This window comes from Podarcis tiliguerta, assembly GCF_965153285.1.
Source record: "Podarcis tiliguerta genome assembly, chromosome: 10".
Classification (NCBI taxonomy): domain Eukaryota; kingdom Metazoa; phylum Chordata; class Lepidosauria; order Squamata; family Lacertidae; genus Podarcis; species Podarcis tiliguerta.
In genome coordinates this window covers 22,791,069-22,814,341 of record NC_139543.1, presented here as the reverse complement: position 1 = coordinate 22,814,341, position 23,273 = coordinate 22,791,069, and the positions used below count along the sequence as shown (strand labels likewise).

The 23,273-nt window shown below is 40.6% G+C and overlaps 1 protein-coding gene across 20 annotated transcripts in view; it reads left to right on the top strand.

Annotated features, from left to right (window-relative positions):
• Positions 1-23,273, top strand: part of FOXP2 (forkhead box P2) — a 345,911-nt gene that overhangs the window by 31,390 nt on the left and 291,248 nt on the right. For 9 of the 20 annotated variants that reach the window (XR_014502095.1, XM_083399658.1, XM_083399677.1 and 6 more), the window contains exon 2: positions 16,638-16,768. The exons of 2 other annotated variants lie outside the window; for them this stretch is intronic. The gene's annotated coding sequence lies outside the window, so the exon portion shown is untranslated. Of the gene's footprint in view, positions 1-6,104; positions 6,357-16,637; positions 16,769-23,043; positions 23,179-23,273 lie in introns of those variants that run through there. 9 more of the 20 variants (XR_014502096.1, XR_014502097.1, XR_014502100.1 and 6 more) reach the window with 3 other exon arrangements.

The window sequence follows — 23,273 nt, the reverse complement described above, 5'->3', positions numbered from 1 at the left end:
ACCCTTTTGTAAGGCATTCATAACTCACAGGCAAATGATAGATACTCATGGATGGGCTTTGGAGCAGATGGGGATGGGAGGAAAGGGCATGGAGAACAGACATAGGGTAGCATTGCTAAGTGTTGACAGTGCTAGGAGGCAGATTTAGCCTTGCCAAACCTGCAGTCATGGGAGGAGAGGAAGGTCACACACTGGTATACTCCCAAGTCATGTAAAGTAAACTAAGCAATTTGACCACTAGGTCCTGTTTTAAAACCTATTTGAAATACCTTTATATGTGTAAGAAAGGATAAGAAAGATTTGAATGTAACTTGAGTAGTGTTCTAATACTGTAGAAAGAGATCTGACAGGTTTGTATTAAAGGTTTTTTAAAAATAATTTCATCAACAACTAAAAGGCTTCATTCTAGATACCTTGATAGCTCTTGAGTACTGAAGGTTGCATGCATTTTTTGTGAAGACTTATTTCCCCTTTGTGCTTCGTAATATTACTTTGAAATAATAACATCAGTTAATTTTGGATCAACTAGGTTTTTTTACCCTCGCATGATAATTTTGGTTTTACTTTAAACATATTGTTTGCCTGTCTTCTAAATTTCAAGGAAGAACACTAATCTGTGCTCATTTATTAAGAAATTAAGAAAATAGTTTATATAATATTGAGTGAATTAGTGATTCCTTTTTTTTAACTACCTCTCCCTTAATATGCATAATCTCCCTAAAGTTCTTAACAAAACACAATGGCTTTTTGATAAGATGTTTTGATGAGACATTCATCCCTTTAGAGAGAGGATCTCAGATTCCTCTAGGCAGTTCCACAAACTATACTGATCCTGAGAGGAAATCTGTGGAGCTCATTAGGATCACCTGCAATTAAAAAGAATTACCCTAAATCATACTTATTTTGTTTAATTATTCATGAAATCTGATCTAGCTGAGTTTTTGTTATTACAGCAGCAGCAAAATACAGTTTGCAGAATCATGCACTCTTTTACAACATGACATCAGTGATGTGCTAGCATTCACATTTGACATGGATATTACACATTTATTTTATAGTTTCTGAACCTATAGAAACACTCCCAAATTTAAGGTAAACTTGTGGACTTTCTCCCCATTCCAGAAAAAGCAATTGAAATAGCTATGATTTTGAATGCAGATTTAGTAAATTACTGCATTACATAACATTTTCAGCTGGACGTTAAGGCCACATTTGAGCAACAGTTAAGCACTTTTCAAGACTCATTAATTTCAGAAGCATGTGTTTTTGTAGGTTGGCCTGCTAAAGAATGATAATGATGAACTAGTAATTGAAGACCAAATTTAGATTAGGTTTGACATTACAGTTCATGGCAATATTTTCATTAAATAATTCCATTTGTTTATAGGACAACCACAACAGGGCCAGACTGCATACAAGTGACCCCATGCTCTCTAAGAACAACTTCCGAATATTTCTAAAGTTTCTGTAGTGGTATATTTCTAGTGGTGCTAGTCATGTTATAACAAGTTTGAAAACATTCTCATAAAGAAATAAATAGGAAAAATAGAGAGAACATTTAAAAATAACAGACTGTAAACCTTTCCTATCTGAATGCTACCCATAGACCTTTTGAAGCTTTTTCTTATTAATTGCCTTGCTGTTGCAGATTGAACTAACATAGGAATGAGGGTCTTTGAGAGCATGAAAGAATAGGATTTATGGTAATAAAATATGCTGATGCCATGGTACTTCCTGTGTAGATAGACAGCCGTAATCTCTCTTGAACAGTACTGTATGAACCTTCACGTCTAAGCAGCGAAAAACCAATAGTCCACAGCAAGGTTGTGCAGCATTCACAACACACAAAAACTGATACAAGGTAAGTGTGTGTGAGAAAATCTTATAAACTTATTAGTACTAAACAAAACCAATAAAACATTTATATAAAAACACAGGTTGAAATTTGGAAGGGGAGGGTGAACGATGTTTTTATATTTGCAAAATTATATTTGCAAAATTTTTATATCTGCAAAATTATGTAATTGCCCAGCTCTTAATAACAGTTAACTGTTATAAGTACAGTGTGTTTTAAAGTTTAGTATCATTGGCCATAATCCACTATGACTGCAACTGTGAACAGGAAAGGAGCATGCTCGTAGCCTGAATTGCTTTGCGAAAGTTGAATCAGCAAACCAATGGAAAAGCAGTTTATCCATTCCTTTGGATGATTGGCTGCTATAAAAGCTTTTTTTAAAAAAAACCCTCTTGCAAATTTCTGTTCTGCCCATGTCTAGCAGGTAGCCTTCATGACAGAACTATAAAACCCAAATCAGTTTTAGAGAGGCTGTGAGGGCCTAGGATGCACAGGTATGCACCAATGTGTACCTGCAAATGCATTAGTGCTGGGGTAGTGAGTAGTGTAATGCCTTCCTTAGGGCCTACAGTTTGTCTGTAAAAGATCTTTTTCTGCCATTCAGAACTTGGTAGCTATTTGCTAAAGATATAAGTAGACGCTTTAACCTTGTCTTACAATGGATTATCTGAAGGAGCGTCTCCACCCCCATCGTTCTACCCAGACACTGAGGTCCAGCGCCGAGGGCCTTCTTGCGCTTCCCTCACTGCGAGAAGCCAAGTTACAGGGAACCAGGCAGAGGGCCTTCTTGGTAGTGGCGCCCTCCCTGTGGAATGCCCTCCCACCAGATGTCAAAGAGAACAACTACCAAACTTTTAGAAGACACCTGAAGGCAGCCCCGTTTAGGGAAGCTTTTAATGTTTGATGTATGACGGTATTTTTATATATTTTTTGAAGCTGCCCAGAGTGGCTGGGGAAGCCCAGCCAGATGGGTGGGGTATAAATAATAAATTATTATTATTAAAAGATAATTCATAAATGCATCGGGTGTAAAAGGAGTTCACTGATTTGTGCATGTGACAGCTAGCACCTCAGTGTTCAGAGTTTTAAGTGGATGCCACAAATCATCACAGTGTTGCTTCATGTGTTACCTTTGGCTGTTTTCTTCACACACAAGAGTAGTAAATGAATCTCTAATACATGTATATCTAGGCCAGTGTTTAAGTTCACACATACATGAAGCTATTGACTAGGAACTAAGAGAATGAGTCCTGTGTCAGAACTCCCTCCTACTCCCCAAGTTGTGCATTTTGCTTAATTAGTTACTCTCTAATTTGTGGCCAAGCATAGTTTGTACATGCCTTGCAGATGAATAGGTTTGGGTAGGTGCCCAACTCTAGTAGCTTCCATGGAGCTACTTACCTAATCTCTGTAGAAAAGAGTTGCATGCCTGAAAATTAGTGTGGACTGCATTGCTTGTAGTAAAATGTGCATATGATGTGCACCTGGATGGAAATTCCTATCAAAAGGTACATTCAGTTGAAAGTAAGGATAAAATAATATGCCATTTTCAAATTCACACAGGCAATCCATCAAATGATATTGCGGACAAATACTGAAGCAGGTCTAAAATAAGGGAAGCTTCCACCCATTGCCCTGACCCTCCTGTCTCTCTGCAGTATCCCCCCACCCAAGGCTTTACATTTCAATACAAAATTGTTTTAAATTTTAAATATTAAGCTGTAAAAGAAAAAGTGGAGGGGGCGTGGGAGAACATTACCGAAAAGGTAGGAGTAAATTGCGCAATCTGCAGTTTTTTTGGGTTTTTTTGCAGATCTGTGCCTGTAGAAATTAACTTTAGTTTTATTACAAAACCTTGTGGCCGTAGGGTTGATTTACAAAGTAATTCCCAGTTCCGTGTAATCTGTCCTAACCTGTGACTGGGCTCATACTAATGAAGAAAAGGGTGTGTTAACTAGCCAGTACTTTACTACAGCAGCAGCAAAGTCCCCATGGAAATTGCATCCGTGTGCAGCTTCATTTCAGTTTGCGTTTCACTGTGGAATGGAGAGTTCAATGTTTCTTGGTTGCAGAGGAAAAACATTATTAACTGACCCTCAGATTGGAGTATGGCTAGATGAAGAATGTTCTTAGGCAAACCTGAGTACCAGGATATGTCCCTCTTCATGTCCCTCTCAGCTCTCTTTATAGGAGAAGGCAAATGGGGAGTTTTTGAATCTTTTTTGTTCTCCAACAGAATTCGAACTCACTCCCCTTCTCAGTGGTCATCTCTCCTGTAGAAAAATACAGATTGGGAAGCATAGACAGTCCCTGGAATGTTTCAGCCTCTTTTCGCAGCCACTTGGCCTTCCTCTTAGCTGTGACTCCCACTGAAAGGGTTTGAAATGCACAGGCAAACATCTCGCAAACTGCAAAATGAAGTCTTGTGTTACTTGTGCCTCTGTTATTTAACCTTCGTGCAAGCACCCTACAGTTCTCCAATTTGAAGAACCGAGGTGTTAAATGCTAGGAAAATGACACAAATATGCACACACTGTAAATTTATGAGCAAATGTAATGCTGTAGCATTTAAAACTTAACTATAAATGTTTGAAAATATTCCTAATAGTGTTTGTAGCATGAGTGCAGATGGTGTAAGAAAATGTTCATTTTTATTATTACTCCTCCCTAGATACTATGATGAACCAGAATGAACAATTATTACAATTGAGAGTTTTGCAGGCAGGTCTTTTTTTTTTTTTAATATTTACACAATATATTGCAGCTGCCTTTTCAGAGCTGCCACAATCCCACAATGAATACACACTTAGCTGAATTTAAAGTGTGTTTTGTACACACATCTGAATGTATTCACATGCAAGATGATGCTGAACCTGATAAACACACAGGCACACACAAACATGCCAAGTGTGCATATATTGGCAGAGGAACAGGGATATTATTATCACAACCATTGAAATCTGTAGTAGAACCCATGTTAGATTGTATTAAAAAGAAACTATATATGACTTTAAAAAAATGTCAGGATTATATTTGTATCTCCCACGTGTAGGCTTATCCTTACTTTTTAGTTGCCTCTGCCTTTAGAAATGTGCAGAAGAAGTGTTCTAATCTAGAACCAGTGTTTCAGTTTTGTGCTTTTAACGTAGGCAATGGGCTTGTTCGTGTGCTAGGCCAAACCAGGGCTTGCTGGTACTGGAATGAAACTCGTGCTTGCATGCTCCCTTCTGCCCTGGGCATTTCTTAAATGCTTCGCTTCATTCCACAAAGGGACCATGGTGGGTCTCACTAGACCAGGGGTCAGGAAACTTTTCCAGCAGCGGGACGGTACACTGTCATTGGGGGGGGGGGGGCGGACTATATTTTGGGGGGGGGGGATGATGCAAGAGTACCATGAGCCCCGGTGGCTGCTTACCTGTGGTGGCTGCTTACGGTGGCTGCTTACCTGTGTCTTGTGAGCAGCAGGGGCTGGCGGTGGTGGCGTAGGGATGATGAGTGGCGTGCAAAAGGGCTCCGGAGAGGGGCTGCTTAAAATGGTGGCCACTCGAGTGCTGCTGACAGCGCTGCTGCTGCTGTCACCAACAAAGCCTAGCCCCTTTCCTCCTCTAGGCAGGGCGGGGAGAAGCCAGGAGGGAGGAGGCACTGCCGCCGTGTGAGGGAGAGGGAGGGAGCGGGAAAGAATGTGTGCACTGGTGATCCACACGGCGATTCCCAGACCGACCGTGGGCCAAATCCAGAAGGCAATTGGGCCTGATCTGGCCCGTGGACCCTAGTTTGCCTACTCATGCCCTACATTGCTGAAGTTCAGGGGAGACCCATCACCGTAGCTACCCATCTGGCAGCACCTGTCTCAAGAAGAGAAGTTGCTGTGTTGGTTCCGCTACCTCCTAACTCCCAGACCTAGCCAACGGAGACCTAGTGCCATGCTCTTTGCTACCAACAGTTAGAGGGCAGCACACATACATAACCATTTGTGACTGCCAATTCTGGGATGGGCAGGGAGGATTCTGGGAAAATTAAAATACGATGCAAGATTCCCCAGCATATCTTAAGTGGGGTGTGTGTGTGTGTGTGTGTGTGTGTGGAGGATAATGGTTTAATTTCTTGAAATGGGAATGTTTGCTTATGTTAAATTACTGTGTACTTTTAACATGGTTCCCCAACCCCTTTGTCAGTAGCTCTCATGTGATTGGCTGACTGTGAGTCACGTGAGAGAGGCATTCCATTCTATTGTGACCGTTATTCCAGTAACTTGTTTTGTAACTGTCTTTCTGCTTCTCTCTATCTATGAGGGAGAATGGCTGCTGAGAGAGGTTTCTCAGGATACTACTGTGTGTCAGTGTGATCTGTCTGAAGTGAGGCAGACAGAGGAAGATCCCTAAAAGTTAATAGGGAGAAACCTGTTCAGGAGCTCTTGTAAGGAACAGAGAGAATACTGCTGAGGTGAAAGGAAAAACTGTTCATAAGAAACTGTAAGGCCTGAATGAGATCTACAATTCAAGTGAGAATGTACCCATGTTTGAATAAGCATGCTTTTGTAAATATATTCTTCTCAGTTGTATGTTTATGAAAGTAAAGTTCTTTACAAAGTCTTTACAAAGAAGCTATCAATCACCTAGAAGAGGAGTTAACTTCCTAGCTGTAAGCTACTCTGTTACTTTGCGTATCACCAAAATTTATACACCCCGGCCACACACCAGTGTGTATGTGACCTGTTGGTATACAAAGACACATTCCTGGCTTGCTTTTGATACCAGCATGTCTGTAGGAAACCTGCTTCACTGACAGAGAGGGTGATTGGGTTTTCACTCCAGAAGTGTTTCTGATGGAGAGGTGCTTCCTAATGTATAATTTAAATATTTCTTTTTGTAAGAAGAAATGCACCAAAGCATAAGTAATATATTAAGTTATTTGTAATAATACTAATAACTACAACAGGTTTAGCTTTTTATTAGTGAGCGTAGGAGAGGGGAATTATTTTGGCAGTGGTCATGTGCCTTTCTTACTTTGTTGTTTTTTTAAATAAAAAAACTATATAATGGTGTATCAAAAATAGTATAAACGATAGCAAACAGAATTTGATACTAAGCTGAGTAGATTGCATTTTAAAATTCTGTCACTTATTTCTATACGTAAATCAAATTTGGATGAAGATGCTTTACGTTTTTGTTTGTACAAGGAAAAAAGAAAATATTTTTCCTTGTAGAGTAATGAAGTATTTCTAGACAAAGTGGATTTATGATTGTAACATCTTTTGACAAGCACATTGGACTGTAGAAAGAGCATCCAACTTGGGGCTTGGGGCATATGTTGCTACCTTCTGCTAGCATAGCTCCAAAGCAAGTCACTGTTCGCTAAGGGTCAGGTTCATGCTTTCAGATCAGAGAAAAGTAAATATATGGTTGCGTTTTCAGAAGTGATAATTTGTAATATATAATGTAAATAGGTTTGTACGTAAAGATGCTCTGACCTATTTATGTCATGGACTGATGGGATCGATGTATTCAAGCCTAGTCTATAAAAGTAATTATGTAAAAGTGTTCAGATCTGAGCCCATATGGTTTAAAAGGTATGGTGGGCTGGAGACCTAAACTATCACTGCTGATAAACATTCAGGGGCAATAGCCTACTCTTTTGTCTGTCCGCTTAGAGCAGGGCAGAATGAACAGTTGCCTCTTACTACTTAAATTCAATGGTAGTCTGGCTAATATGGGAGGGGGTCACCAACCTTTTGGGACCTGTGGTCACATTGGCAAACCAGAGAAACTGCTGTTAACACCACAACTAAACACACTGCACTTGGGTACAACAAACACTTCTTTCAAGCCTACTTCCAGCATGGGGACGGGACTTTGTGATTGCCAGAAAATGCCTCTGTGAGCTCATTGGTGACCCCTACTTTAGATGAAAAAATCCCAGGGTATGTAGAGCTTTAAAGGATAAAACCAGCACTTTTAAATTGAACCTTGAGGCAGTCAGGTAGATACAGTCATACATCGGGTTACAGACACTTCGGGTTGCGCGATTTCGGGTTGCACACTGTGCCAAACCTGGAAGTACCGGAATGGGTTACTTATGGGTTTCGGCCCTTGCGCATGTGCAGAAGCACCAAATCGCGACCTGTGCAGACGCAGCACTGTGGGTTGTGAACGTGCTTCCCGCACGGATCATGTTTGCAACCCGAGCATCCACTGTAGTTTTGAACTTTTAACATGGGTCATCCTAGTTAATAATCTCGCCACTGCATACTGTACCACTTGTAGTTTCTCAACACAGTTGAATTGATAAATTTGAAGGCAATAGAATACCTCTGCAGGTGTTCTTCTCAGTATGGTTGTAATGGTATGGAGGAGAGCAGAGGTGTACAAGATGTGCCTGCCCTTCACCATCCATGCATTGGGGGAGATGTTGGAAGCAAGGAGCTTGGGTCTTTGCGCATAGACCCCCGCTTGCCCACTTCCCACACATGTGAAAATCAGGGTTAAGGGGCTAACAGAATCAGCCCAGCTCTCAACCTTTTAATCCTTTCCCCTGTTGAAAGCCAATCTGAGTATTGCATCTGAACTGAATATATGTTTCCCTCTCCTTTTGTCCAGTGTTACGTTATGAGTACCTTGGCCCTGGGTCCTGTTGCATATATTGATGACATTTATATAAGTGCTAATAATGATGTGTTTTTATGATTAGACCACCAACCTGCTGAAAATGACCGTAAGTGTATGGATTAATAAATAACTGTTTTACGCATGATTGAGATTTGCTTACACTTTGAATGATGAGTCTCTTTAAGAGTGGATCTGATGATGAGGATGGTAGTAATAAATAGATTTTAAAAATGTGGATTCTGTGAGGCAAAATAGAAATTTAGCTCAACCATGTGTAGAGCAAAAGTATTAATATGTTTAGTTTTAGTTACTTATTTTATAGTTATTTTGTTATTTCATCTGGCTTGTTGGATCATAAACTATTATCATCATTATTTACTGTCATCTTCAACATTTTTTGTACCTCACCCCTTGAGTCATGGTGGGATTCCCACTTTTTTGAGGTAGACCATGCTTAGAGAAAGTAACAGCCCCAAGCTCACCTAATGAGCTTTATGACTGATTGGGAATTTAAATACACAGGTCCCTGATCAAAACCCAACAGTCTAATCACTACACCACCCTGGCCTGTAACACTATGGATTTGCTGCTAATTTCATAGATGTGTTAACTTTCTGCTGTAAATCTGTGATCTAATAATGACAAATGCATGCCCTGAAAAAGCAGCAGTAAGGGGGCTTTTCTGTGTAATGGCATCTTTGCATGTTACTGAAAGTTTCCTGCTGCACATACACCTTGGTGTGAGTTCACATGCGGGAACAACTGTGAACTTTATTGTAATTGAATAGGTCAACTTGCCCCCAAACAAAACAATTTGCTGAGGCAATGTTACAATAAGGCAAGCATGAATTCAAGAATTTACCAAACTAATTTATGTCTTTTGGGGTGGGTGGGGGGAATTGATATGGTGACAAAATTACCAAATGTGTGTTGAAACATTCTGTGCCACACAACGTTCATTAACAGCTTTGTTATTTTTTAAATGATTCATAACTCACCATTAAAAATCAATCTCAGAGCAGGATATGGCATAACAATATAGAATAAACAACCAAACCACTGTAACAGTACATTAGGAGCTATATCACAGCACTATGAGAGCAGGAAAAAAACCCTTAATCAAACTCCCGAGTAAGTAAATATGTATTTACAAGACGTATAAAATCCATCATGGTTGATGTCAACTGAGTCTGTGAGGAGAGGGCATTCCACACCTGGCTGCTTTACAGAGAAGGCCCTCTCACCTGGTGCTGCATTTTGCAACATCAGCTAATGTGGCATTATTAAGAGTCTTGAAGACTAGGTTGGTCTGTAGGGAAGTAAGGAGTCTAATGAAGTGTACCAGCCCTTGTGTATTATGAATAATATCATAAAATTATTGCAATTTATATAAATTCTTATTACAAACACCCTGAAATTATTTGCAGGAAGCATTTTTATTGTCTTCTACATATTTCATGTATTTTGGTGGATATTCCATTTCGAGAACGTTTTCTTTTTCCATCCTGGGAATTTAACATATGGATGAAGATGCTGTGATGATTAGTTATACAAGATCTGGTGACCAATATTTAATTCAGGTTGTCATTTCTGAGCAACAGGACTACAGATGGCAAGGTTTTGACTGCCCATCACAGCCCTAATACCTCGGGGAGAGCTGTTGCTCATGAACCTCTTTTACATGCTTCAGGTCAGGAGTAGTCAAACCTGTTACAGCACCTGCTTTTGCATACGCAAATCTGTTGTTTTGACATTTCATTAAGCAAGTGGTCTCTTGTGTTGGTAAAGAAGTCTGCAGCATGGACCATACGAAATGAAATTTAGCAACAAAAAAAGACTAATGTGATTTCAGTAGCATATAGCCATGGGATACTGCTTCTGTTTTGGGACTTTGTTTCTGGAAGACTGCCTGTAATCTTGAAGAAGGGTAGAGAGTCAAGTATATGTTTGGAGGCAAGAAGAAAAGGGAAGGTGTTTGCTGTCTGCTGTCATTGACTGTAGGATAGTTGTGAAGTTTGACATGCCCAGAAGCTAATGGATGCCATGTGGGGCAGCCATACACAGCATACTTCAGTTTTCATCATCTGGTGAGCCTCCAGCGTGATTCCCAGGCACAAGAGCTGTAACACGTCTACTTTGGTTTGGAGCTGATTGATCCGTAGTACAGAACATGCTTGTGGGATCTTCTCTTGTTATAGAAGGACATAAATGATTGAAATGATTTCTTTAAGAAAAGAGGTGGTGGTGGTGAAAGTGTGATTTGTTTGTAGGCTGGGATGCTTAGTAAAAGAATTTGCCATATAATCACTGACAGTTTGCTGCAAAAGTGAGTGCTTGTCCATGTCTAAATTATTTCAAACTACTTAAATCTTTGCAGGATTGTATTTAGAAAAAGTAGGTAGGGAACTAAAGCAGAGGAAAAGCCAACTTGTTTCCCTTTTTTAAAAATGCATTTTGTATACGTGTGTTTTGTGAATGGGATTATTACAGGGTTATATAAAAATGACACTCCAGTATTATTTATAAACAGATTGACAGGGTGCCTCCCCCCCCCCTTAGCTCCAAACTGCAATAGTTTGCCATGGAGGAGAAGGTGGAAATGTTTTTTTAAAAAAATAGATTAACAAATAATAAATGCTGTCCTTTTGGCTTAAGTTGTTGATGTTCCCTCCCCACCCCAGATACTGTAAGATTCTGATGGCACAGGAAATATTGTGGTAATGCTGTTGACGGTGTTAATTATCCGAGCTCTGATTTGTCAACAGTGTGCATCTTAATGGAATAAGCAAAAAAAGAGAAAAAAGCTGCATTTAGAGCTTTTGTTGGAGAAAGGGGGGAAAATCTTACCTTTTAACCTTGTCAACAGATTTATTTTTGACATTCTGACACAAAGCATTATTTGTCCAAGGGTTGGAAGTTTAACTCTTCAAGCAACTAGATACCATTTTTATTGGGTTATTAATTCTGGTAGGTGTTAATCTCATCAAGATTTGCAGGCATTTTCCTTCATAGGCCATTCTGATTTGTAGCTTTTTCTTTTCACAGCAGTATTAAATACCAAACCTTCTCTGATATGGAAGTTCATTAGAGATATGTCTTTGATGGCAGCCCTTTCAGGGCTTCAGTTTCAAATACCTTGATGTAAAGCTTAAGAAGCCATTGTGCTGTAAGCCCTCCTTGATGTGCCTTATTTAGATCTGCATAGTAAATCAAGGAAAGTAAATAACAAGGCAGCAGATGGAAGCATGGAGATAAGGCCAGTGAACAATTGTATTTGTATTTTGTTATGATGTTGACAGGAGCTAAAATTCACTAATCTAGTTCAACTGATCTGCATTTCAAAGAAATCTCATTTAGCAGCAACTTGAAGGTTTGGAGGATAAAGTTCTTTTTATTGCAGCTTTTATTGCATTCTTTGCTAATTTATCTGGTCAAGATTTAGCCTGGCTTACTTAAAAACAGCAAGCATGTTACAAGGAGTCTTAAATACTACCAAAGCAATAATGTCTAGACTATGAACCGAAGGTAATTACATATCTAGCACTGAATAGGAAACATTTAGGAAATACTGTTGTCCATCCATACTGAATTGCAAAAGGAATGCAGATAAGGTACGCCCCCCCTAAAGATTTTCTCTTAGCTTCTTTTCCAGGGAGAAAGGAAAAAAAGACTAATACCTAAGCAACTGCTTAAAAACATTAAATATAATAAGTGGACCTTTGTGCATTTTGAATCCTGTTCTATTCCCAGTGTTTCTTCCTTAATCTAACTTTGAATACAATAAATAAAATATTTTAGCAAATAACAGACTTGCTCTTTGTTAAAACAATACACCAAAATGTACACAAACATGACATATATTGTGGGCACAAAATGAAGTAATTAAAATCCTTAGGTTTATGTGTTTTATATACGGAGTATATTTGAATGAGATACCCATTTGAAAAGCAGGGATTAAGGATATTGATGTGTGATTTTAGTAACTTTGAGCTAGCTAAAGAGGAAGGCTGGAGGCAGGGTAATAGCTGCCTGCAGATTTGAGGCTATTGGCATGCTGCCTGAATGAAAAAGAACAAGTTCAAGATAATACAGGACCCACCATCTTGCAACTGGCTTTCACTAGTTGGGACGAGAATGGGTCAGACTTTCATTTCATGTGGGCCACTTACATGCTTACTCTATGCATGGCCAGGTGAGACTGACAGAAAGGTAAATGAAACAATATCGAAACCTTGTTGTACCTCAAGACTTTGATGTTCCTTTTTGTGCTCCTCACTTGGACAAGACTTCTGTTCCTGCTGAGCTTTCATTGTGGTTTTGAATAAGCCCAGGCATTTTGTAGTGATTGACCCTCCTGACTTTCCCTTTCAACTTCCTTTTAACCAATGCCTTTGTTTTGAGGAAGTTTCCTCTTTTGAAATCAAATGTGACAGTGTTGGATTTTCTTGGCAATTATCTATGCATTGGTAACCCTCTATATGTCGGTAACCCCTCCTGTCTTAGCTTGGCACGGTGTTGCAAGGAAAAGGACCAGGGAGTAGCAAAATGGCTGCGAGCTCCCCTCTGGGATCTCTGATGCTTGTGCAGTCTGCTCTTGTCTTTGTCAACCAGGCCAGGAATATAGGAATATATGCAGTAGTGTATAATCCTGATCAGGCAATTCATAGAGGACATTATGCATTATTTAGGCTACAGTCCTATAAGTACTTAAGAACAAGTCTAATTGAACTCATTGGAGTTTACATCTGAGATGTGTATAGATACTTGTTAGCATCTAGAACAGAAACGGTAGAAATGGATACCTTTGTAAAATTCTAGACACTTTCTAGAAGTCAGACATAGCCCCCTATGCAATTGTTAAATTGTATAATTTAAAAATAAATAAACTATATAATGCCTGTAAGTGGGCCTGGACAAACTTGGAGTTTGCAAAATTTGTTTGTGGATTATGATGCTAATTTAATAAAGGAAATAACTTTTAAAATTCATAATAAAGCAGACGATGATGATGATAGATATGCCGCTCACCTGATTGGATTACCCCAGCCACTCTGGGCAGCTTCCAACAAATTAAAACACAGTAAGACATCAAACATTAAAAACTTCCCTATACAAGGCTGCTTTCAGATGTCTTTTAAAAGTTGGATAGTTGTTTATTTCCTTTACATCTGATGGGAGGGCATTCCATCTTACTGTTTACCTCACATTCTGTATGCCCTGAAAGCTACCAAGTACAAGTACAACCATTTTTAAAAATGGTTAAACTTTTAATTTGGAAACTAACACATTACTGTGTACTTAAGAGAAACCTACTAACTTTTTTGGGGGGAAGCTGCATTTCACTTTCAAAAGGATAGGCATTCGACTACCTAAGTTTGGTATTAGATGCAAGGATGATGGTGTAAAGCAATTACAATAATTTAAGAAACCCTTGTAACTTCGAAATTAGAAATGTCGACGTTCAGATTTGATTGTATACAATCATGACCCTCACCACTATTAACAGATCTGTGCCTCAGGTTTCCCACTACCTGCCCATCCTTAAGGGCCTATAAAAATAAGATTAAAAGCTTATGTCCTTGCTAAGGGTGTAGAAATGACAGTAGAGCCATCCTGCAACTATTGGCAGACCAGTACTTAAGGCTGGTCAGAACATTTCCTTTCTCCTGGAGTTGAAAAAGGAGATGTGTGCAGTAGCTTCTATAGAGCAGTATCAGAAGTTGTTGCCTGCTTGACAGCAGGATGTTACTTTATTCCATTATGCAGGTCTACCTTCTGTTTTGTTTAGGTATCAATGGTTCTTTTTGTTCATAAAGGGTATTTAGAGAGTGAATCTATTACAATGTGTATATTTGGGCTCACGTGTGCACCGCCAGCACTCATGTATGTTCATATACACACTGCTGAGAGGTTTAGGATCTTTTGCTGGAGTAATGATGTGTGCTTGTTGCGGATGCATGTTAACCCTTATTCTTATGCCCACAAGAAGCTCTCACACAAAGAAATAAAGAAAGCTTGGTTTATTATATAAAATAGGAGTGACAGAATATATAAAAATGCTGATTTAGACAGCAAAGTTACTGTCTAAGCAATTAGCAAATTACAATACATATGCACTTTGCTTAAAGTACAAAATAATCCCTAACTATTCTAAAAGGCCTACAGAAGCAGGGAGTGACAATTTTGCCTTAAAGGGAAGCAGTAGTGTGCAGAGTCTTAGAGAGCTCCGGGTAACTTCTGTCCAGTTGGAGCTAACTAACTTTTTCATCTAATGGTTTTTTTATACTTTTTGCCAGGAGGGGGCTGTGAAATAAGCGGTTCCTACAATTTCTATAGTTACTTTGCTTAATTCTCACCTTGCCCTTTTTGGTCACCCTGTTTCTGCTTGTTTAACAAAAGTTGAAAGAATTGTGACACTGAGCAATTTACCTGAACCTGCCATCTCTCTCTGTGTTTGTCTTCACATCACCTTTCGTGGCGTGGTGTGGCGAGGCCCTGGGCCCTGCAGTTCTCTCAGAAATAAACACACAAATATATTGGGTTAATTGGGATAAATTAGGCCACAACTTTATTGGTTACAGATGTGAGCGGTTTGGCTTAGCTCGTTTGGAGGAAGTCTCTGAAGGGTCAACCACCGATAGGGGGAGCCCTATGATATACATCAGTTAAGAGCATCCCCAAGGATCACCGATGGGGTTGTGGCATGGCCCAAGCCCACGCCCAGGCTTTGGCCAGGATCTGCATCCCTGAATCCCTTTAATGGGATACCCTTAATGAGGAGGGGCAGGTGGAGGCAACAACCTCCCCTCCCATAAATAAGGCTTACCCAGTGCCTAACCTTACAAGGTTGTGACGATTGCTACAAGGTAGGCGAACACCAAATGGCTGGTGTCAATTTGTCAAGTGGGAAAATTCCTGCCTGGCCCCCCAACAACCAGGCGACCAACATTAGTCCATAGCAAGGCCAGAGTCAAGCAGTGCATTAAAAAAGAGGGTGGGTGGACTGGGAGATCCGACAAGAAGGCAAATGTAGCCCCCCCCCCCAGCCACGCTGCAGTTTAAACAGCATCAGCCACACCCCCCCGGCTAACCCAATTGGTCAGCCGGGGGGGGGGTGACACGGCTGGGAGTCCTAATGACATGGGCAGCATCCCTCTGCCCACTGCCGGGTCACTGGGAGGTCCCGGATGCACACCCGCAATGGCACCCCCTGGGGAAGAGGAGTGGTCTTACCATTGTGTGGATGGATCCATTGAGAGGTTGAGTATCCTGTACTTGACAACTTTTAGTTCAGATGTAGGTAAACTCAGGATATGCCCAAATGCCTTTCAGCAGGGGGCTGGGATCTGGCTGGTTCCATAGTCACCAAAGCTAATCATGGAGTGTCTCGTGTCATATTAGAGTTATGTCAATCTTATACTCATGCCATGATCTAAAGAGGTAAACCATATCATAAATTCAGATTCACACACCCCTCCTTACAAAGCATGGGGGAGTGAAGCCTGACACACCTTTGGGCTAGTGTAGTTTTAGAAGGGTTGCTTGGACAAGGAGTTGATATAGTTCCTTGCTGAGTGGAAGAGGTATATGTAGTTGTGGGAGTTTCCTTATTAACAACCAATGGAACAATGTATGGGTTGTTGGTTAGGTTGGGCGGATATGAAAGTTTGAGTGAGGAGTAAGTGTACCTTGAATAAAAGGAACTGAGGTGGTAGTGGACAAAATTTGCCAAATTTTTGATACATTGCGCAATATTCTACTTTGGAACTTTCAGTCTTACGTTCATTGTATATCTTATCCCATACATTTCTACAAATTGTAATGCAAGCTTTCCAGAGTGATCCCAGAGTTCTGCCAAAGCTATCCCAAGATAAATTTGGGATTAAAATATTGCAGGAAGAAATGTAATTTTCTAAGCATGGTCGTGTTATGTTAAAACTTTCCTTTATAAATATCCTTCAGGACAGTGTTAATTTACCTGTCTGTCTTGGTTTTCAGGTGTTTGGCAAAAATATATAAGTTCTTTATTCTTCAGCTTAATACACTGCATAAATATGCAATGAAACTTTTCTGTAATAAATGAAAGGGAGCTGGGAATGGTTTGAAAAACCCACAGGAACAATTTAGTATAAAACAGGCTATCAGATCTAAACATTTCTCTGTTCTTTGTCATGCAGATAACTCACTGTCTCTGAAGGGACCTCATTTCTTAACTTTTTGAGAGCCAAGTGATTGAGGAAAGGCCATTACAAGCAGAAAGAAAGAAGTCCTCTTGCAAAAATAGGAGAAAAGAGGAGCTGAAAGAAATGTAAGTGTTTCAGTGAACCTTTCTTAGCTAGTATTGAGTACTTAATATTGTCCATGGTGTGTTAAAAGTATAACTCACTCTCTTAATTCACTTATCAATTCTGTCCCATTTGTGAATGACAATCAGCAAACTTCTTTGTCAATTGGGACAGAATAGGCAGAAGGGAGGTATAGAAGCACATTTTCCCACAATGCACTGGTGACCCCAAAATACTGGACAGTCTGTCCCTGATGCGCCCCATTCATTCTTTTCCCCATTCATTCTTTTCTTCTGATATTGGACGGGATTGAATTCATGCCTGTTCCTTCATATGAATGTAGAGGAGGAATTCTAGCTGAACAGAAAAAAATTCTGTGGAAGTTTGCTGCTTGGAGCAGGATGAATGATTTTAGCACAAGCATTCCTTCTGAAAAATTTGCACATCTCAAGTTCACAGGAAAAATTGAAAACTGTGTGTGCAGGGGGAGAAACATTCACATCCCTAATTTCTGCTAGAAAGCTGGAGAAGGGAAGCAAATAATTTTGCCCGTACTTTATATTGGCAAATTTTCACACCTTTTCCACAAGAGAATATTAATATTATGCTTGGCAGTAAGCCCAGGCCTGTAGGTGAAGATGTGGGCACTGGAAAGGGGAAATGATTTAATTTACTTTGTTGGTGATCACTGGTGCTGAAACCTTCATCTCATCCAGAACACTGCTTCTCTTGACTTTCAGTAATCTGTGTCTAATTAGTTACAATGTTTTGCTCCTAATGGAACATTTTAGATTACATAAAGGGAGGACTTGCATTTTCATTTCCTAATCGGAACTAAAACCAAACATTGCAACCCAGTCAGTAGTGAGAGAAGTACTATTTGTACAAAATTATTTAGATACACCTCTTGAATCTCATAGTGAAATCATTCCACATCAAAACTTAAGAGTTAGTTCACTCTGATTCTTCTGTTAATGCTTTTATATCTTTAAATTTTGAGAGTGCGTAGGACTTCGCAGATTATTACATTTCTTACAGTGAAGGTTGTATATCTAGATATGTGCATAATGATGTGTATATATTTATGATAATATTTAGGGCTGGGTGATATCTGGTTTTCAGCATTGTGATATATCACCAGCTAAACACTGCGATATACCACTATATCATGATGTCTAAAATAAGGATGGAACTTATTTTAGACAATATTGGCAATATTTGGTTTGTTGTCTCCACACCCAGTTCAGAGATAGCAAGCCCAAATATTCATATGAAAGTACTGAGACTGAGTTACGGCAGGTTCTGCAAAACGTACCAAGTCTATTACTGAGTATGGATTTTAACATAGGTCCGCTATATTCATCCTTCAGATTACACAGTTCTAAAATATGCTTATCTCAAAAATGAAAGATCTTTATTTTGTCATTCTTGTGGACAAGTAGAAGTTTGATTATGAATTGGTACCAGCAGGTGGGACCTGCAGTGTAGTATTGACATGTATCTCTACTTTCTAATAGAAGTGCTTCTGTTTTGGAATTTCAGGGGTCCTAAGCAAGAACTTAGTAGTGCTGTCAAGTCTTACAGTGAGATTCAGGAATGAAAATAGAAATAATTCCACGTGTACCCCCAAACACTACCTCCTGAGCATTTTATAGCAGTATAATGTGGAGAAGGGGAAAGGGAATATGGCGTCATTTCCCCTTTACTTTTTAACTTTGCCATAAAGGTAAAGGTACCCCTGCCCGTACGGGCCAGTCTTGACAGACTCTAGGGTTGTGCGCCCATCTCACTCAAAGAGGCCGGGGGCCAGCGCTGTCCGAAGACACTTCCGGGTCACGTGGCCAGCGTGACATCGCTGCTCTGGTGAGCCAGAGCCGCACACGGAAACGCCGTTTACCTTCCCGCTAGTAAGCGGTCCCTATTTATCTACTTGCACCCGAAAGTGCTTTCGAACTGCTAGGTTGGCAGGCGCTGGGACCGAACAACGGGAGCGCACCCCGCCGCGGGGATTCGAACCGCCGACCTTTCGATCGGCAGGCCCTAGGCGCTGAGGCTTTAGCCCACAGCGCCACCCGTTTGCCATACTCATGGTCTAAAACAAACAACCATAAACCACACCTACCCTAGTTTACCCATTGCGGAATAGACACCTTAATATTCTGTGTCTCAGACTGTAGACTTAATCTGTGTGATTTCATACCTTGCTTTTTCCTCTCCTCTATGGTCTGAACTGGAACTTCACTGTTCATATGGATTTTAAAAAGCATGGGAGACTAAATGAAATCCTGCAGAATGCCATAGCGCAAATGCCAAGAATCTGAACAAAAGCCTCCCGGACTTGCAGATAGATGCAGTAATAGTGCTTCCAGCTCCCAACCTGTAGTCACTCCAGGAGGTCAGTGGTATCAGTGGGCTCCATCTGTGCCAACTTTTAAACGCCTGCTGAAATTTTTTCTAATCCACTAGGCCTATGCAGGCAATTAGGAGCACACCCACCACAATGCTCTGTTGATGTTTGCTTTTAATTTCCTCTTGCTTTTATGATGTTACTGTTTGGTTTTATGTTGTTGTACACCTCTGTGATACATTTTCATGATACAGCAGTAAATATTTTAGTAAATGCATACAGTATTTCTCCCCACACAAGTTGTTAGTTAGGATGACGTAAAGCTGTTTCGGTGCTAAACCCAGATTGAAGCCAGATTGAAATGGGTCTAGATAATCATCTTCCTCCAGACATACTTTGTGTCTGGTCAACCACCACATTCTCAGTCACCTTGACCCTCCAAAAGGAATGTTAGCACACTGCCAATAGCTATCAATGCACCCCTGGGCCCATGGAGGGGATATATTGCCACCTCTTTCAAGGCAATAGACATTACACCTTTCTGTAAAGAGGCACTAACTTCCCTTTCAATCCACGCAGTCAATCCTTCCTGGCTAACACTTACAGGCCATGAATGACAAGGGTCAAGGAGAATGTGTGGTTGTCCAGACCCCTTCAAGTGTCCTCTCCGCATCTTTGGGACTTCAGTAACTTAAACTGATCCAACAAAACTAAACTTCATAATGCTCTGGACATTTCCAATGGAGCTTCATCCCCTGTAGCATCAAATTCAGAGCAGATGCGAGTGATGGTGTTATGGATTGCATAAAGATTGACAGACTAATATTGAGGATCTGATTCCTTTTGTCGTATGTGTGGGTGGGTAGCATGCAGTATTTTTATGACTGCATTTAGTAGAAGCTGTAACTTTTTCTTGTTGATTTGAAATCAGATAAAATATTGGTTCGGAGGATCTTTGTATTCCCTCCCCCAAACTTCCAGGTTGATGAACTCAAAAATATGTTGCATTGCATATTCCTGACAATGAATTCTATAAGTCAAATACACTGCGGAACATGTGTTTGTAGAAAATCTAAACAAGCATTTCATGTGCACATCAAACTGTTTTGTAAAATTTATTCTATTGTCTTAACTATCCTGCTGAATGAAAAAGTGCTGGATTCCAGTTCTGTGGATGGTGGCGGTAGAATAGCAGCATGAGTTTCTCTGGCCTAGGTACTTTGACAGTTTAGGATACTGAGAATAAAGAAATTACAGCCAATTCATTTTATGTTATCTTAAAATTGTACAGCACTTTGTAAACACAGATGAATTAGGCATCACAACCCCCTGCCCCGTGTTAAAACAGCATAAGTCATTAGCAGTGCTGCAGAAGAAGAATGAAATCTCTTTTAACAATATGTTAGCTCAGCTGCGTGTTCTGCACTCTGTGCAATTTACTTAGTGCAGATTCATTTGCATCCATTTTGTCCACACTTGTATTGACTTCTAGAAATTCAAAGCTGGTTTCATATTATAGCTGCCACATGGACGGCTTTTTTTGCATGGTAAGTTTTTAGTGTATATTGATGCATCAAATGGATTGGGCTCTTTGCATCCAAACCTCCCCACCCTAAGAAGGTGATAAGCATCCTGTCAGCTGCATGAAGCAATTTAGGGTATATACACATTATTAGCCTTTACACTGGCTTCAGTGTGTTTTCACCCCTGTGTTTTAAATCTTTGTACACAGGACATTACTCACCATTACCCACAATCCACTTTCCCCCCTGAAAATACTGCTTTTTCATGTGGTTTCCCCAAATCCAGTTTCACTCTGACTTCAAAACTGTTGAAGGAAGGGCTACAAGTGCTAAGAAAGCGTTTAATCATCAGCTGTGTGATGTGTTCACTTAGACTTTTCCTCTCTTATTTGGGAATAAATCCCATTTCATTGGGAAGATGTATAGATAGGATCATTGCTGCAGCCGCAGGATGGTGATTTATGCTGGGCAGGGGGCGTGGCGGCAGAGTTGGAGGGCTGAAAGCTTCACTGGTAGGATTTGGGGCAGGTGGGAGTGGTGGTAGTAGTGGGAAACTATGGTCAGAGAGCAGGTGGAGTAGAAACGGGATTTGCAAAATCAAGTGGAAAATGCAGCGAGAAAAACTGCTTTACTACTTTCAATGTATACATACCCTAAGTGTCTTCCATGTGGTATGTAGATCAGCCCTAACACATTACACTGTACAGAACATGGTGCAGGACCCCTCAATATTCTGAAGTAGCCTTACTTTCCTCACTTAAGGCAACACCAGCACAAGGTATAAAGACGTCTTGGAAACTTTGGTCACAGATTTCAGTGTAGCAGCCAAGCCATAATAAGTGGAAGATTTGTGATAAAAGCAAAAGGGTATGAACAAAGGGTACCATATGAGCCTGAAATTTAGATGGGGAGGCATTTCTAATATCCAGAATGGTGGCCTATCTTCGTAAATAATGCAGTATTTCAGGATTTGTGGATCTCATTTGCAATTTATTTTATATGAGCATAAAGAGACTAGCCAGGCAGCAATTAAAAGTACAGTATTATAATGTAATGATGCAATTTAATAGTACAGTACATAAGGCCAAAGTTGGTGTTTATTGTAAGCTCATAATGAAGCTTCAAAACACTATCTCTGATATCATGCTAACTGTCTGAGAGTGTCCTTCACAAAACAAAATGCAGCAGGTGATAATTGTACAGCTCTACATTTGCCCAAGTGGATGATGAAATGCTTCTTGCAGCCACTATCTATCAGTTAATAATAGTACCCCACTGTAGCTTCTAGAAGCCTTGCCCAGTGCAGTTCACAAAGGTTATTTGTTGGTGAAGAACACTAAGCTCCAGGTATAATAACTATTCTTAGGCCCATTCCATTTCTCCACCTGAGACAAAACTGGAATATGCTACCTCCTGCTGCCACGCCACCTCTGGAACGTCCCCCTTCTGGCTGAACTTGGTGAGAGGGGGAACATTCCACAAGGCCTTGCTGTGACCCAGAATTCAGCCCCTCCCACCAAAATGTGGGGAGAGGGGGGCATTCCGGTGATGGAAGCCTGAGGCAGCTGCTTCACTGCATGCAACACGCTGACTAGTTCTGATTATTCCCAGCTAGTTCAACAGGCAATTTTGTATTTTGTGTGTATTAGGAATGCCTCCCTGTCTTAATTTTAGCTTGTATGTACCTAGAACGTCTCTCTCTCCCCCCCTTTTGTTCTTTTGCTGTGCTGCTGTACCAGTTTACACATTTGCAGCACAATCCAAAGTGAGTTGCAGTATGGAGTAAGAAACTGTAGGCAAAACTCTGCTGACTTGCTATGGCTTGGGTGGGAGGCGAGGGGGCTCCCTCCCATTGAGGCCAATGAGGGAAGAGGAATTACCTATGTCAGCTCCAGGTTGTTGTAGATGATAGGGCTCAGGATGAGCCAACTCAGCGGGATGCAGGAACTTGAGACCCAGTGAATCGGAGGCCACTTCTGTTCTATGTGTTCCCCACCACTGGAATGCCCCATTTGAGGGCTGAATGCTAGCTACTGCTGGTGGAAACACCACACCATACCACCACTGGTAGAAATATGCCAGTGTAGATTTCCATGGACCTCATCCTAACCTTATCCAGGCAGCAGATCTGGGGCTAAGGATTGACTTGTAAATTTGTGTATGCATGTATTATTTCAATATTGTTACAGATCTAGAGTTAGTAAACATTAGAAATTAGCAAAATGGTAGAATATTTAGGCAGATAATATTTAGGACATTGAAGGACAGTTCTCCTGAACTGTGCCAAATATGGAAATCCCTGGGTTTATCCTATGCAAACTAGCCTGGCCAGGATGGTTGAATGCAAGCCATGATGAAACAGTGGCCAGGCGTCTACACATCACAGAGGTTTCCTTGGGTCTGTACAAAACAAGAGTTGTCATGCTTACTGTGGGCAGAGAAAGGTTTAGGATTGAAAACAGGAGGGGCAAGCTGCACCCACAGTGGGGAACACAGAGGCTTGGAGCAAGTGTTCTGGGAACAAGAGGGAGGAAATAGGTAGAACTCCATGTGGGGGCTGAAGGTCAGAACCATCTTGGTTGGTTGACTGAAGGCTGGCTGGGACAGAGACATGGAGATGTCTTGGAATCTGATGCTGCACTGCATCTTGACACCCAA